The sequence below is a fragment of the Anguilla rostrata genome, chromosome 4 (assembly GCF_018555375.3).
Source record: "Anguilla rostrata isolate EN2019 chromosome 4, ASM1855537v3, whole genome shotgun sequence".
Lineage (NCBI taxonomy): Eukaryota > Metazoa > Chordata > Actinopteri > Anguilliformes > Anguillidae > Anguilla > Anguilla rostrata.
The window spans coordinates 56,369,786-56,387,834 of NC_057936.1; the positions used below are offsets into that span (position 1 = coordinate 56,369,786).

The window sequence follows — 18,049 nt, forward strand, 5'->3', positions numbered from 1 at the left end:
CTTTTTTAGCTTGTGCCGAGAGCCCCCAGCTGAATAGAACATTAGCTGCCCGCGCATAAGGACAGAACAAAGTGTGCTCAGGCTTAATGGCAGGACAAGTAGTTTGCTTCAGGTCCTCCTGATTCCTGATATGTTCCGGATGTGCGCATTGGTCTTAGCTGCGGAGAATAACCCCTTGAACTTGTTGAGAGGCCGGCCAGCTATTGTGACTCTTGGTGAAGGGGCGCCATGCTGGGTATAAATAGGGCACATGAAAACTTTGTGTGTAATTGCATGTTGCCCTTGTGCTTTATTTTGCTCTTTTATTTTGTACAATTACTTTTTTTGTTAGTGATTCTCAGAAGAGAAGTAAATGTGCTGCTCCTGTGCTGTACTGTACAATATGGGAAATTAATCAAACAATGTTCCATTAGTACATATGAGTCCAACAGGGGCCAGATGCGCTCTGTGAGAGTTTATTTAATTTTACTGTGTATAATATTTTTATAATGTATACTATATGTAGTTCCTGCTTCATTTGTCCTTTTTATTCTTCATTGTGTGTTGATAATTTCATAGGCCAGAGTTAAGTGTTTCATAATTTATAATGGTATTGACTGCAGGTAGGCCTACCTGCAGTGGGTCTGTGACCCACATAATGTGCAGTTAGCTGCTCTACCTGATAATGTAAAATAGTCAAAAATCCCCCTGCAACTTTTTTTGTGTGTTCTGTCGCCATCTAGGTTATTTGGCTACGTAGTACAGATGAAGCATGTATAAAAAAAAGTCTCACGCTCTCTCTCTCTTTGTAAATGTGGGAAACTTCAAAGCTTCAACGTAAAAATAGAAATGAAAATGGAAATTGTTGCATAATGACATATTTTTGTGGCATCCTACAAGTCCTGGTTGGTTTTGTCTTTTTGGACATGGTTGAGAGCACTTATGTAACTTTGTCTAACTCCCATTTTCCCTACAGAGATACAAATATATACTCTCTGAATTTAAACCAAATCTTTATAGAAAATATTACCCCCTTTGCAAATACCACTACCTTTTCTAAGTCAGCTTGCTATAGTAAAAGGTTACCGTGCACAAATTTAGAAGAAACACGCAATTACCTTCTACTGCAAAATTATAAAGCTGCCATTTTAAAAGCTTGGATACAATCAAAATTTTATATGTAATGAACTTGCATTATAACAGATAATTGCCAATAGCGTAAAGTTATATTTTCACCATCATGGAATATGGACTTCTAGATATAACTTGACTATCTTTTTATAGCCTTCACATTCAGATAAATTGGCAAGATAACCATATGGATAACTATCACAGCTAGTTACCATGATGGCTATAAATATGATTTTTATTAATATATTCTTATATATAATGTTAGTTGCAAACAATATGAATATTACAGCAACTAATTTAGACAAAGACGTTGTTGGTTTACTAGTCAGCTGTTTTCTACAAATAGTATTAAGCCGTTACATTATAATGCCTTTGCACATTTGAAACAGCTGCATAAGATAATAAACTCCCTTGATAACAGCTAGCATTATGTATCTGACTAACGATCTTCATAGTCTGGCAAGTGACAGACAATAGTACAAGTGCCGCGTGGACTGGTCAACAGTGTAACTGCTTCAAGGGGTGTTCAGTAATATAATAGCATAGCAAAATGTTTGGTGGTATTATTTAGAGCTGTTCTAATGGAATTTACCAGAGGTGCATTGTGCACTTCCTCAGAATGTGTTCCACTTTATCCCTGATAGGCTGATGAAGGAACGGTGGTTATTTATGTAAAGGGGATGGGATTTACTATAAACATCAGCTTTTCAGACTGAGCCGCCTGGCAGTGACATTCAGGGCTAAGAAGACCCCAGTGCAGGGGAGCTCATGCTGTGTAGTTGTGCTGCTAGCCAGCAGATCTCGTTTCCTGTTCTTCATTCACAGTGCAGACCTGCACAATTTCTCCTCTCATTAAAACAGGAAAAAAAGACGAAACATAATGACATATAGTGGAGCTCGTTCCCATAATTCACTCCTGAAAGAAAACACATAGATGTGAAATATTAGTAAATTATGGTATGTAAAGCAGGTTTTCTTTAGCCCATTACTGGCCCCCACTGGAAAAAAATACGACGAAGCACTAAAAATGCCAAGATGGTAGATGATAGCACAGCGCTGTGTGCATATCTTTCCATTTATTATATATTTATTTTATACCTTCAGAGATTTAAAAAAAAAAATAGAATCAATTCAGGTTTTCGACTGTTCAAATAGTAAATGGCTAAAACAGAAATTTAAAACAGCTGTCAAATGAATTAGCAAGAGTGTACAATGTCCTCAGTTTGAAACTGAAGATTGTTTTTAATCTGTGCAAACTGACACACCCATGCATGCAAACACACATCGTAACTATATATACAAAGAGATGCTAAGCAATCGGATCTCAGAGATATGGGTTGACAGGTCAACTAAATGGATATATAACTTGCAGTAGTACGTGCAGTTACGCATTGCCAGTGCTTTGCGTGCTTTGGGATCTTAAATGTCCACAGTGAGTCAGGCCTTGGTTTAACATCCAGAGGATGACGACTTCTACGGTGCAGTGCCCCCATCACTGCAATAAGGCACTGGATTTTACTAGGGCCATGGTGAACAGTATCTCCCACTGGCCCAGCAGCACCACTTCCAGCAGTTAGCCTGGGGGTCTTCAGCTGTTCAGAATGAGGAAGCTACGGGGTGGTATGGCTGCTGGTCAGTTTGCCTTTGATTGGTTTGGAATTGCAATATAATTATTTGGTATGGCAATGTGAGGTGCACCCGTTGACACCATTTGCCTGAATTATTTTGCAGCATAAAAACATTCTGCTTTGTGCAATAATTAGAGGGGGCCCATATTTGCAAAAGGCTCGTTGCATTTTCAGAATTGCTGGTAAAAATGTAATTACTGTGCCTCGTGCACTCTGTTGTTTCCATTTGCCCAGCAAATGCAGCTGGTGTTCATCTAGCTAGTCACACCGAAGCACAAGTCTTTCTGCTTACGTGTTTGATTTCAGTCTTATATAAGTAGTGTAGACCCTGCAGATTGACCCTGTATTAGAGAAACACATTATTATTTGAAATGGCACTTCTGTAGAATCATGCTTCAGAGGTATTTCCCCTGGTTTGTCTTCTCAGTGAAGCTTCAGTAGCGTCTGCTGTGTGTGTATGTGTGTGTGCGTGTGTTTGTATGTGTGTGTAGGTGTGTGCACGTGAGAGAGAGAGAGTTAGAGAGAGAGAGAAAGAGAAAGTGAGAGTGAATGTAAGTATTTGATTATTGGATGTAGCGATGCATTGATTTGTGTGAATTTGAGAGTCGCGGGCCCCACAAGTCATTATGAAATGTAGACATGCCCTATGAAAAAAAATGTCTCCTCATTAACCCAACTGGATTTAGTATTGAACTTCAGTTTTCAAAGCTGATGAAACAGAACAGGTCTTGCATCCATTTCCCAAAGTGATCTGTGGGTAACATTATTAGTGTGATTGTGTCTCTTTTTAGCTGCACGGCATCTCACCTCAGAATTCCACCGGCCTTAAACGATACTCAACGATAAGGAGCAACGAGGCGTTTATTTCTTCACGCTGGTCTTTAGTTCCTGTTCATGCAGGAATGTGGACCGGAAACATTTTCTGCGTTTTAGATGGTAGTGAGGATCTGGATGGTGACAGAGATGGCTGACTGCTGACTGCGGTAATGAGGACTGTGCCTCTGCCAGCAGCACATGCAGATGCGTACAGCCGTGGGAGTTCCTGTGGGAGGGAGCATTGCCGTTGGGAGGGGGGGGGGGGGTATGGGGCCGATGGGGGATGGGGGGTGTTGATGAAGCTGTTGGGAGGTGAGCTGACAGTTACCTGAGCGATCGAAGGGATCGAGGTCTCACGCTGCTGTACGCGCTCGGTGGAAAGCAAAAATGCGTATACCGTACAATGGAGCAAATGATAAATATTGAGTGTCAGCATTAATCCTGCAGCCATAAAACAGCCATATGCCTGGGCTGAATTATTTGTGTAAAGCCTGCGCATGTTTCATTTATGCCACTGTACACATGAACAGGCAAGGGATTCATTATGCACATGCTGAATAGCAGGAATTCTCTCACATCTGTATGGGGTGGGAGCGTACAGTACTGTGTACTGTCAGCAAAAGTATAGCCATTTGTGATCCTCTGTTCCTCTTATATGTGTGTGTGTGTACATATATAGGGTTTAGAATTTATGAGGAAATTAAGTAACTATTATGAAGTTCAGAAATCAGTAAAATTATCTTGCCCAAGGGCCAACACTTCCATTAGTCTGAAAGCCAAATTCCAGAACAATCATGGAATGAATTAAGCCCAATGCCAATGTGCCATTGCTATACTTAGACTTGACTAATTATTGCACTGTTCACTGTGTGGGGTGATCATAGGTAATTACCGTCATACCTGGAAAGATATACCTGGTAACTTTGCAGTTTTTCAATGAGAAGGAAGCAGAAGCTTCTTGTCTTAAATAGGAAACATATACATACCCAACACAGACAGTTATATATTTATTTTAAAGGGAAGAGCAACATATTTATTGTCATTAATCATGAGAATCTTCATAAATGGTGATTCTTTGGCTCTAGGCTAATGGGTCTTTTGGAGCATCGCTGTGCTCAGTAAGGTATTGATTCATGTATTACAGAACATGATTTAAGCACTTTTCCTGGATTTCTCTTTTAATGACAAAAAGAAAAATACCATCAATACTATAATGTGTCGTATTTTAGTCAGGCAATATGCTGCATATTGAGTGATGGGTACAAATACACAGCAGGCCATCACTTTATTCTCTGAATGCAGAAACTGATCAGCGCTAATTATTGTTTTCCGATGTGACGTTTGTAAACCTTATTCATTTTAAGATTTTAGAAATTATTTCTATTTGATTGAGACATTCCTGAAGCAGAACCAGCAATTACTTTAATCTTTTATTCTTTTTGATCGCCCTTCATTTGTACAGCAGGGGAAATGAGAAATCCCTGTTGACAACGATGACTGTTGGAACCTTTTATGCAGGCAAAAAAGAGAAACTGTGATTATTGGACGAATCGGGCAGTGTGTGGTTGTTAAACTGAGAGTGAATGTTCATGAGACTGATCCAAATTGACAAAGTAAGCAGATCCATCACAGTATTTTAAATAAATCTGTATATATGATTTCACATCTTAAATCAAACATCTGAAGGCGCTGCCAGAAAACTATTGAGTTAGTATGACACTGTGGTTAACAATAAGATGAGATGTGGTTGGCCAGTTCCTTCTTATCTTTCGGTCAGGACTTTTGTGTGCTCCTTTTGGTTAATTCTTTTCTGACTAATGGCCATTAATCTCTGTGCGTTTTAACAGAGGGTCGGGCCAAACCTGCACTAATTGAGCAGATGAATCCATTGTGCCACGTGGATTAATTAGGACCCTTTCAACCTTGCTCTGTGGTTCGTGGGACCAGCCGCTGGCTTTATAGACTGCATGAAAGTCCCTTGGTGGCTCCGCAAGATTTAGTGCTTCAATTTAGTCATTAACCGGTGAAAGCTCGAACCTTTCCAGAGGAGCAGCCCAGAAGAAGGGGTGGCAGATGAAATATTGGATCGATATCAGGATCACACAAGTTGCACGCTACTTGGATGTAGGGGTGGGGGCTTGTATGATTTTGTTTTTGTGGGTGGAGGGATTCTTGTTGTTCAACTGATGGGTTCCTGGACCACCTTAAAAATGCAGCACAGATACTCTCTGTATTATTTTCTGTATTAGTAATTTTAAATACTAATTTTCTGGTATTTTTAGAGCACCTCCATCTTTGACTTTGGTGAAATTAAGTGTGGGTAAGGGAAAAATGTCACTGATGTTAGCTTTTTTCTGACTCCTGCCCAATTGGAGACTCTCATGTACAAAATACACTGTGCATCTTGTAGGGGATTGGAGGTTGGATCAAAGCTTTGGTTCCGTCCAACATTTATGCCATACATTTATTCATTGTAATTCTTTGCTATAGAGCTCATATTTAAAAGTAGTCACAGATTCATTTTTGTTTGGGAAGATGTTTAAGAGGGTGGAGCTAAAATGACATCCAATCAAAAATCATCCTCCCTCACAACCCTGCTTAGCCATTTACTTGAATTAAAACAGGCAAAACCTTAACCAAATTTTGCTTGTGTCCCCAGCAGATGCATTTTGTACCGTTTGAGTTTCTGCGTTGTAGGTGATGAAATGAAAGAACTTCTTTCACATCCACTGTCTTGCACTTTCCTCCCATTTCGACAGTTTCCATGGCAACCCGGCGTTGCATGCCTGGTTATCAGCCCACTCAGGCAGTGCGGGGTTGAGCAGCGTTCTCTGTGTGAAGTCACAAACGAAGCATCCACTCTGTGCTTCTCTCCTGCGCCGTGCCAAACACACAGGCCCTTCCGCACAGCCTTCACACAACAGCCTTCACATGACTTTAATCATTGCTGAAGTACGTACACATGTATCCACACACACACACACACACACACACACATATATATATATATAATACACCTGCATTATCAGTTACCTAGTTTGTTAGTGTGTTGCACAGTGCTTCCATGAAGAAGGCTAACGGTACACAGGTGCATTTGGGCTTTGTGCCTTTTTTTCCCTCCCATGCCTGTATATTTGGTCTTATGGCCCGTGTCTAATATTTTGACCTGGGCGGCACTCTGAACCCCAAATACTGACAGTCAAGCACTGCGATGTGGACCCTATTGGCCTCTAATTATTATTTCAAGCAGTCTAATTACTCTTTCTGTTCCTCTTGGGCAATCATCGGTATGTAAAATGTGTACTGTATGAATGTGTGGTGGAAAGTTCTGCTGTGTTTCTCAGGTAGGTACTGTACACACTGCACACCATTTCTTAGATTCAGCAGTGAAAAAACAAAACCAGTGCATGGTACACCCCCTTCTGGTCTTATTTTCCTTGGTTTAGATGAAGCCTGGTACCTCTGGACCACAGAAAACCATGAAAGTGGAAATTCCCAGCTTATTACATTGAACTTCTGCTTTCAGTGTTACCTGTAAAAAAAGCAGCAATTTTTCCACATTAAGAAACAACTAAAATGCACATTGTCCCATTTACCCATCAACAGCTCTGTAAAAATAATTTTAAATGATTTAAGGAAGTGATCGTTTGGATATGGACCTAGAGCATAATTCATAAAGTGCAATGAATCCTGTCCTGAAGGGCATTAACATAATTCTTTTGAATGGGCATTCTGCAGGAAAATGGGGGAAACACAGAAAAAAATGTACTAATATCCTGGAGTTCAATCTTAATAACCATTCAAGAAATTCAAATACCCCTGTAATAGTGTGCCTTGTCACAGAGGAGCTCACTTCATTTCTTTAATGATCTATTTTTATACATAACCACATTGGGCAAAGTTGGCTATATTACTTGTATTAATATTTATTATATTATATTTTTGCATTTCTTTCTTTTGATACCTCTTGCACTATATTTTAAATTCCTATCAATTCATACACTTTTAATAACATGGTTGCATCAAATCACATTTGCATCGACATGGCTTCTTCAATTCAAGTAATCTTTGACGGTGCATAAATTTTATATTTCTTTAAATTGAATTGCTGATTATTTTCCAGTAACATATGCACTTCTCATTTGCTATCCAATATGCAAAGTAAATTGGCTGAGTGGATGTTAACACTGTGAACAAAACCATATCATGTTAAATTACCTTGTCTCTCCTCCTGTGTGACAGAGGAAGTCTATTCCATACTGTAGCAGAGTGTGATAGCCAAAGCTGGTGACAAAGCGCTGATATTTTAGACATTGAAAGCAAAAGTGAAGGAAAGGGGCTGTTTAATTGCTGTAGAACGCATGGCTCTTAATTTATTTACGGCAACTAAATCTGTCGGATCGGTTCATGTTGTCATTCCAATAAGACTCTCGCTCTGTGATGCTTTCATTCAATTCAGTCAAACGTTGTATCACTGTGGAACTCTCCTCCTCACCATTTAAAATACATATTTAGGCTCAACTGCGGTAATGCATGTAGCTTTGCTCCTTTTGACAGCACCTCTGCATTACTGAAGCCTAAATTCAGCCATATATTACAAATTGAAACCACAAAGCTGCTAAAATATGCATGCAAAACACAGAGAATTAAGAAAATGGGGTCAGCACAGTCCCTATGCCAAGTGACCTCATTCAAGTGAACACATTTGTGCGCCCTTACTGAAATGCAGTCCAGAGCAGACCTGGGCCCTGTTTCCAGGATTACTGAGTCAGCTGGAGTAAAACCCAGAACCCTCCCAAGTCTGGAACATGAACTGAAAAAGAACTGTTCCGGGTTTTACTCAGCGCAGTTGTCCATCTAACTCAATAATCCTGCTTCGTGAAATACGCCCCTGGCCAAATGTCTGTCAGGAACTGGGGCATAAATTTGAAATTGAGTGGCAGTATCTGGGTTCCACCTCCCTGGAATGTGCCAGAGACCTTGTGCTGGCTTTGGTAATAGCAGGTAGGGCAGCAGAATATTGTGATGTTATCCCTCAGGGCTGTGGACTTGAAAGCACTATCCAGCACCCTGTTTATAATGGAGGAGCCTTGTGCACTATGCTGCTGTGTCCTGCGTATTATGCTGCTGTGTCCTGTGTAGTATGCTACTGTGTCCTGTTTATTATGCTCCTGGGTCCTGTGTAGTATGCTGCTGTGTCCTGCGTATTATGCTGCTGTGTCCTGTGTAGTATGCTGCTGTGTCCTGTGCAGTATGCTGCTGTGTCCTGTGTAGTATGCTGCTGTGTCTTGTGTAGTATGCTGCTGTGTCCTGTGTAGTATGCTGCTGTATCCTGTGTAGTATGCTGCTGTGTCCTGTGTAGTATGCTGCTGTGTTTTGTGTAGTATGCTGCTGTGTCCTGTGTAGTATGCTGCTGTGTCCTGTGGAACACAGCAGTGGGCAGGGGGATTTCGACAGGCCATAGTGGTGTATATTTGCGTATAATGTTCTGAAAAGGTGTATTGTGTTTGTTATGAAACAGCAGTGACTAACCCAAGCACTTTTCTTAAAAGCATGTAGAGTTTCAGATTTTCTTAATATCCATTTACCCCCATGAAGAGAATTTGAGGCACAATAAGTATGTGAAGTGGTTGAAGGAAAAGGAAGTACCTCAGTGTGTACTGCTGCAATGTGTACCGCCTACTGTTCCATGAAGCAAAAGAAAGCAATCAGAGCTTCCACTGGATGCATAGGGAGTGTAGACAACTCAGGATAGATAATGCAACTATATGTCAGACACATTGATCCAGTATTACAGAGCCTTTCTTCCACTACAAAGAAAGAAGAATAGCTTCAATAAGGGTTGACAATGGCAATAAATGCTATTGTGGCTTTCTGCTTTGATGACATGAAACACAAAAACTGTATTGCAGAACAGGACGAAAGAGCGAAAGCAATTATGCTAGCCCTAGTCATGCAGTACATTTTGATAACTTCCCCAGATTTTTTCAAAGAAACATTACACAACATTCAATGTTTATTCCTGTGGTATTTCAGAGGAGAAATATGACGATGTATTTTGTGTGTCTGTACAAACTAAACCATGCACGATTCAGCCAGTACAAAATTTACATACATTTACACAAGTGATACAGTGGACTCATTTCTGAATGCATGCACATACCTCCTTATATGTTGATTTAATGAAAGGGGCATAATTTCAGTGTTGCAGTTCAAAAATGCTGAAAGAGAAGTAGGGCAGTGTGAGGCATTCTGGGATGCCTGGACACCCATGGGTATCTCCGAGAGACATTTATCTAATGTAACTTATGCCAGGTTGTTTCAATTTTAAAGAGGGATTCTGAACTCAAAGTGTGTTAAACTCATGTACATGCTGAAGTGTTTCTGTTTATCCCATGTAATAACTGTATATTTAACGAGATAAAAAATTTAAAGATCAGCTAGAAACTTGAAAGCATATTAGGACTGAACTCATTCATAATTTCTAAACTAGGCTTTTACAGAAGGTGCACACAGCCTGTATGGCTAAAAGATGTATTTGCTATATTTAGCTATATGGTATAATGGCTATGTGCTTTTTAACTCAAGCCTATTATGTACTGTAACTTACTCAAACACCAAACTATCTGCAGCTTTACTGTGCTGATTGAGTCACTGGTGTTGGCCCAAGCTCATAACATATATGGTGTAAGATATTTCAATACACTTGACAAAAAATGTAGAAAATATACATTAGACTGAGACCCTAATTAATTTGCAGGTGAGTAAGAGGGTCAAAACAGTGTAATGGCAATGATGTGACATTTTCATGTCAAGGATTAACCCATTAAGAGACAGATTGTGACTTAGACCCATCTGAGACTGATGAGAGAGAGAGAGAGAGCGAGAGAGAGAGAGAGAGCTCCCACTGCACTCACAGTTCATAAGATAGTGATACTGATCCTTCTAATGCAGCACTGTTCCTTGCACTGTGAGTTAGTCAACATCCTCTGGTGGGACACAGTGAATCCCTGCATCCTGTGTTGGGTCTTTATCAAACGGCCTTTCACTGAGAACTGCAGCGGGGGGGAGGAGGTGGGGGCAGACAATGAGGGCCGCTTGACTGGAACCAGGTCACTTCGCCAAAGAAAAGCAATGCATAAAAGCTGAAAGGCCTGAGACAGCTGCAGCGGGGAATGTTATCAGCGAGTAGCCACATGTGCTCTGTAAAATGCCAGAAGCGCTCATTCAAATCACGTTGCTATCGCCGGCCCTCTCTCCCTCATCTCGTTTCACCCAGAGGTAGAACGATACGTATGGAGACATATGGCGGCTCCGCCTCCCTTGCACTCTGTAAATAACACATATGTCAGGCTTGCTGGAGTCCTCTCCGAAGCTCCAGAGTCCTCCATGTGAGGGATGTTGATGGTGTGTGTCCCAGAAATGAAACACCTGAGGGACTACTGCTCTACTTTTCCTTCTCTGTGTTTTATTAATTTATTTGTTTTTTTCCCACCCCCCCCCCCCTGTTTTTCTGTATTTGTGCCATGCCATTTCGGGCTCTAAGTAGGAAGAGTGGACCTCCGTAGCTCCTCAGACACTTGGGGTTTAAGGGGTTGTTAGGAATGCTCTTGTATGCTGTACAACTAGAATGAAGGAAAGATCATTATAAGAAGTCACAAAGATTCTAAAATGCACATTGAGTCATAACGGAATTATAATTATATGTTTTTATCATCATGAAGATTCATCTGTGCAATGTATAAAATTTAGTTGGTATTGCTTCTAGTTACTAAACTTTGACGTGTATTTTGTGTAACCATCCTTTATGTTAAATAAATGAAGGAAATGAATCTGAGAAGACTGAGGGTTGTGACTGTAGTTTCTCAGAGAAAATGTGACAGTTCTGATGACATGACTGATGTATGACTCAGTTGAGTTGCACCACCTGACAATTTAACGCTGCATGTGCTTTTATTAGAACAAGCGGGGTTCTCGTGTGAAGGAAGCACTAATACCGAAATACAGTTATGTAAGCCCTTCAAATCCTTTATGTGAGTTATGTGCAGCACTGTAGACCACGTTAGTGCCGTAAATAACCAGGCCATATATATTCTCATGAATCCATTATCAGTCCATTTCTAAGCTTCATAAATATTTAAGATTAAATTGTGCTTGGTATATTGTCCAGTGATGCATGATGACCAAAAGTGTAGAGCTTCCTTTTACAGTCCCCTAAAGACTAGGTATTTACCAGTTTAAATATTACTGGGTCAACTGCCACAGATAAAAAAAGGTAAATACAACAAAACTAAAACTGAAATATTCAGGAACACCTCCTTTACATATCAATTGATGTGACTATCTTGTAGTTATCTATGGTTTACGTTGGTTGTAGCCTGACTATAATTGCGTACTTTCTAGGAATTTAGATAGAAGTGTTTCCAACAAAGTATTATTAGAAAGTATGCATTGTCTGATTTCCTAGAGAGTACACAATTATACTCAGGCTATTACCAACCTAAACCTTTGATAAATAAAAGATAGTCACTTGAGTTGATATGTAACAGCGGGGGTGCTTCTAAATATTTCAGTGCAGCAGTGGGAAATTTCCTGTTGCCATGCCATAAACCAAAACACAGTGTTCACCTACCGCAGTATTGTTGCACTTTACATTCAAGTGATCTTAAAGTACAATTTAGAAAGCAGTTGAAGGCTTAATTAAGTTGTTCAAACCCAAAATGTGCACAAGGTAAAATCGTAAGATTCTATAAACATGAAATAAGGAAGTCTGTTTTCATTTCTGATGCAGACCCTGAGGACATACAGACTCCTGCCAGAGGGCACTGTCCAAGCATCACATTACTATGCACTATGCAGTGCTGAAGTTGCATTTCTTTTCCCCTGGTCCAACACTAAGCTGTTCATTAATTCAAGTGAATGAGTCTGACCTGGGAATGTGTACTGTAGCTGCTGCTGCTCTCTCTCTCTCTCTCTCCCCCTCTCCTCTCTCTCTCCTGCCTCCCTCTCTCCCTCTCTCCCTCTCCTCTCCCTCTCCTGCCTCTCTTTCCCTCGCTCTCTCGCTCGCTCTCTCTCTCGCTCTCAATAACAATATTAATGTTCAATCGGCGCAAGCCTTTAAAGAATTTTTTTATTTATTATTACTAATAATAATAATAATAATAATAATAATAATTAAATAAATAAATAGATAATTATAATTATGTAGGGTGGTCACACAGTGTCTCTCTCTCTCTCTCCTTCTCCTCTCTCTCTCCTGCCCCCCTCTCTCTCTCTCTCTCCATTGATTAGCCTGCGCTGCTCCCCTCAGGTGCCGGTGATTTAGCCAGTTTGAATCTGTGAGCCTCCTGCAGCGAGGCTCATTTCATCAGCCCTGCCCCCGTACGCCGTTGGGATCCATAAGCATGCAGGCCCTCCCACGCTCCCGGCCTGGGAGAGGCCGCCGCTGGTGCGCCCGTTGCCTGCCTCACAGGCAGTGCTGCCGTGCTCGGAGTAAACGTGCCTGTGTAGCGGTAGCGGCTAATTCCCTGTGGGACTGAGGAACTGCCCCTTACTCACAGCCACCAGGGAGAGTGTTGTGTTCCCAACCAGCTCACACACACTTTAACTCGGGGTGCAAACCTGATTTCAGTTTATGTTTTAACCTTGCAGGGCTTGCTCGGACAATTCATTCGTGGACTAGCCTAAACTACCTTCCTCCGTTTGTACCATGGCCCAGGACAATGCCCTGGACTAGGTTGATAAGCAAACACCTGATCCGGTCGGCTTGAGGGTCAGTACTACTGGTGTGCCTGCTCAGCAGTCCAGACATCTGCATTTAACTAAGTAAACCACATGATTTAACTTGACAGGGCTATAAGAATGGCTAACTGTAGGATTGACTAAAGAGGTCAATTTTGAGCCTACACTTAAAGACAGAAATTGTCTTGGAAGCGTGAACCTGCATAGGGAGATTGTTCCACAAAACAGGAGCTCTGTAAGAGAAAGCTCTACCTCCCATTGTAATTTTAGATATACTTGGAATTTCCACATAGCCAGCATCTTGAGAACGAAGTAATCTCGGAGAAGAGTAAGGAATAAGTGACTCACTAAGATGTTCTGGAGCCAGACAGTTTAAAGCTTTATAAATTAACAGCAGAATCTTATAGTCAATTCAAAATTTGACTGGCGGCCAGTGAAGAGCACTGGACTGACGTGTTCCCATTTCTTAGTTCTTGTAAGATCCCTAGCAGCTGAATTCTGTACGAGTTGGTGCAACCGGACGTTACAACATTACAGTAATCAAGCCGACGGGACACACATGCATGAACAATTTTTTTTCAGCATCCTGGAGGGACAACATTAAAAAAAAAATTAAATATTCTTCAGCTGGAAGAAGGCCACTCTTATGATATTATTAATGTGGTCCTAAGAGGACAAATCTGAATAAATAGTTACGCCAAGTTTTTTAACAACTGCTTTAGTTGAGAGACTGAGACTGAGAAGCCATATATACGTATATGTATATATATATATAGGCTGTAGGAATTTATCTCTAAGAAATGTGGAACCTACTATCAGCATCTCAGTCAGAATTCGACATGAGGAAATTTTGGGTCATCCAGAGTCTAAGCTTTGTGACATTTCTGATGTTAATGAATTCTTTGAGAGTGAAGAATAGCATTGTAAATCTCTGAGCTGAAAGAGGGCTTCCTTAGTGTTCCCTCCAGGCTTCTCAATTCAAATTCCTGGGTTCCTTTGTGCAAAGACCCTTACTGCTGTGATGGCTGCTGTGTGTTTGCCTAGCTCTCGGAAAAAGAGATCCTGCCTGGTTTACTTCCAGCTTTGAATGAGATATGCACATGCGAGCGTGTGTGTGTGTGTTTGTGTGTGTTCATGTATCCGTGTGTGCGTGCTTTCGTGTAATTGTGTGTGCAGGTTTTAACGATGGATTCTTGTCTGCTGATTAACTGGAGGTCCAAGACTATCAGCATTAGAGCTGGTGGTATGCATCTACATCTAAGGCATAAAAGTTAGAACAGAGAATTTCTCTCAGCTCAAAGGACGTCCTATGTTAATATTATCTCATGATATTAAATTACCATGCATGGAGAAAAGAGACAAAGGCAGGGGCTTTAAATGAATTAGGTCTTGAGATCTAAATGATGTGGTGACAGTTGCACTGTGGCCTTCTACAGAGCAGACGTAGATGCTGTCCCACGCATGAGGCCAGTGGAGTCCAACAGGTTGCTTGAATGGGTATGGAAATCGTAAATGAGGGCAGTAGGAATTAAAACCATGGGGGTGGAGGTTTATCATTCTTGAGGATAAAGATTCCAAAAATAGCTGTTTCTCATTGATTTAAGCCTGTATGGCAAACCATCCTCACTGCTGGTGCTCTCATCAGCATCTTTATCTGCAAGCTGTGGTTGGGAGAATATTCCAGAGATTCTGTTAAGGCCTATGATTCATTCTTCCTCCTTGGATGGAATGTTCCGTTTTACAGTGGTCCATGATCTAAGAAGAAAGGTAATTGCAAGTGCAGCTTGCCTGTGGGGCCCTCATTACGGCCGTTTCTAAATTCAATCTGTAGTTAATGCTGGAACCTCATACTGAGGGTGACCCCCATATCAGAAAAACAAGATGCAAACTATGTATCTGAAGCAAAGTATATGAGCCGAGTGGAGCATGACCAACCCCAATTTGACTGGAGCCGGGAGCATCGGCATGAGCAGCTGCTCCGATATTGCTCCAGTAGGGGTGGGCGACGCGGCCAAAATGTCATACCAAGCTTTTCTTAGGATATATCACGATATGGATAACGATTTTTTTTCATGCTGCTTGCTTAAGACTGTTTTGCAAGTTTCTGGACCGTACACTCAAATTGGTAACTGTATGGCAGAATTTTAAGAAAATATAGACCTAAAAGAAAACAAACACTGCTTATAACATTTAAGTATTTAAAATACAAGTGAAAGAATAATGGAAAGACCATTCAGGTGAAAGTACTTTTTCCTAACATATTTGAATAAATACTAAATTTAACAATGTTTCAAAACGTAAACAGCACTCAGGTGTTTTTCTGCAAAACAATTACATTTGAGAATGTCTAGAAAACATTGGAAACATTTTTGGTTTTTGTATACAAAGTATGAGGTAATTGGGCCAAACGTACCTGGAGAAGTCTGGTTGCCATCACAGCAACCATAGGTAGACTACGATGGCTTCAACAACAGAATGCTACCTTAAAAGCAGGGTGCGAGATCCTGCCAGCTGTCTTCTCTTATCCAAGGCTGTATTTGTTCTATTTCTATAAAATACTTCTATTTCTATGAAATAATTCACTACATCAGTTTTATTGTAAATACCCAGCATCTGTAGATTTTGCCTTGCATTTTTCTTTTCCCTTTTATGAAAATTTTATTTCATACCTCACTGAATCATTGGCATGCTCTTCTGTAATCCATGTCTTGCAACATTCCCACTTACACAGGCAGGAGGAAAATGGTGGTGGAAAATCCTGTGTTGAAAATATCTATGCAATTGAGCTACCAGCAGAGATCCTGCTCAATCACTTTCCATTTCCTGGCATAAGCTCAAAAATGCACACTGCCACTTCTGCCTTGATTCCCATCTCTATTAAATGTTTAAAAAAAAAAAAAAAATCACGATCTTGACTCTAACCATAACTGCTTGACTTTTGATTATATATAACAAAAATATGTTCTTGTGTTTTTCTGCTTTTCTGTCTCTAAAATTGGCATGACTTTCCTGGTTTAATGGTGTTATTCTTGCCTCGTTATATGAAGGAATCTGTCAGTTGCTGTGCTGCTGAATGCAAATGTAATTGACTGGGGTGCCCTTGGCTGCACAGCATGGGAAAGGATAAGGGTGTGTAATAATAAAACTGAAAACAGACGGTTGACCTCTGGACCACTGGATTGCGGGTTTGAGTCCCTCTCGGGACTACACATCAGCTGTAAACCACCGGCAAATACTTATTAGCTATTTTTTTATATGTACTGCAAATCACTCCACATAATGCCCCCTATGGGACATCATCACTGAATGAATGTATATTTGTGGAATCATGTGACCAATATCAGCACCACTGGTGGAGTGCATATAAAGTCACCCACTGATTCTCTCTCCTCCCCTCTCTCCTTAGGAATCACCGGCACTTGGAAAGTAACACACATTACTCAGCGAATCAGGACTGAACGCCATGCCTTGCCGTGTGCTGTGACAGGAATTCTTTTAAACATTACCATGGATGAATCTATCAGAAACCTGGTCTAAGGCAGGATTTCTTTGGATAGGAGGGTGAAGATGATGCAGGATCCCTGGAACACAAACGTACGAAGACAAATGTACTGCTCCCTCCACCAGTGACATCTAGAGGGCTGTGCTAACCCTGGGCTCACAACCAGTGAAGTAGGCAACCGAACCTTCAAGGCCATCCTCTTTCTGCCGCGGTGAGTAAAAGGATCTGCTCACTGTTTTGCAGAAGGAATGTGATTCAGAATTCAGGATCAAGGCAGGTCTACCCATGTTTTTTTCTGATAATCAGTGACTTGAATTAGTTCCTGTCCCTGTTTTTCATGAATCTATGGTTCCAGTTATAAAATTTGAACAACTTTCAGACAGTATTTACAGCCAGTTTAGTGCTGGGTTTCTATTTCCACTGACTAATAAGGGTAGATGATAATATCGCTGAGAATCCATCATTGAGTTATGGAAGCACATCTGGGACCAGTAATTCTGTGATGATGAAGCTCAGTTATAAGTTTTCTCTCTATTGCAAAAGTTGGTGAGCTACTTTATTGGAATTCACTGTAGAGCAGTAAAAGGTGCATCAGAGTTAATGTGGCCATTTTAACATCTGGAAAACTAGATTTGGAAATTAGTTAAATTTTGTTTTTTATTATTAAAAGAACTTTGAAATACATCATAGTGTGGGAATGAGTACACACATGGCAGATGTAGATGAATAAAATAGCTGATTCTAGAATATTCCAAATGAGGGTTATGGCCTTTCGAACCAGTCTCAGTAAGTCTGGTTAGAGCACCAAGTGCATTTTAAATGTCATTTATGTGAATCTTTTGGGGTATGCAGTCATTTTGTCAAGCAGTCAGGTCAATTCATTTTAGATGAGCTACAATGTGCTTTGATTGGTGAACATGTGAACGGACTTAATTTGGAGTGTGACTAATGTTTTCTTTTGCAGTCACTGATACCAGAGAGAATTTATTTTGTTATTATTTTTCTGTTTTTGGGCAGTGTCATTGACAGTGTGGTACACAGTAGGCAAGTGTTCTTCTTCTAATTTGATAAAAGTAAAGTCTATTTTTACAAAGTACAAGAGTTTATGAAACCATTTCAGGAGCTAGAGACTAACTTGATTTTAAAACAATTCTCAAAGAAATTGGAGCACCATCTGCTGTTCACAGAGTGTCAAAAAATGCAAACCGGGGCTCTAAAAAATGCTGAATTTTCTATTAACTGGATTGTGAAT

At 40.5% G+C, this 18,049-nt stretch overlaps 1 protein-coding gene across 2 annotated transcripts in view; it reads left to right on the plus strand.

Moving 5' to 3' along the window:
• The window catches only part of lrrc7 (leucine rich repeat containing 7), a 134,479-nt gene that overhangs the window by 15,115 nt on the left and 101,315 nt on the right, over positions 1 to 18,049 (plus strand). For both annotated transcript variants that reach the window (XM_064333354.1, XM_064333355.1), the window contains exon 2: positions 16,702 to 17,008. The gene's annotated coding sequence lies outside the window, so the exon portion shown is untranslated. The remainder of the gene's footprint in view (positions 1 to 16,701; positions 17,009 to 18,049) is intronic.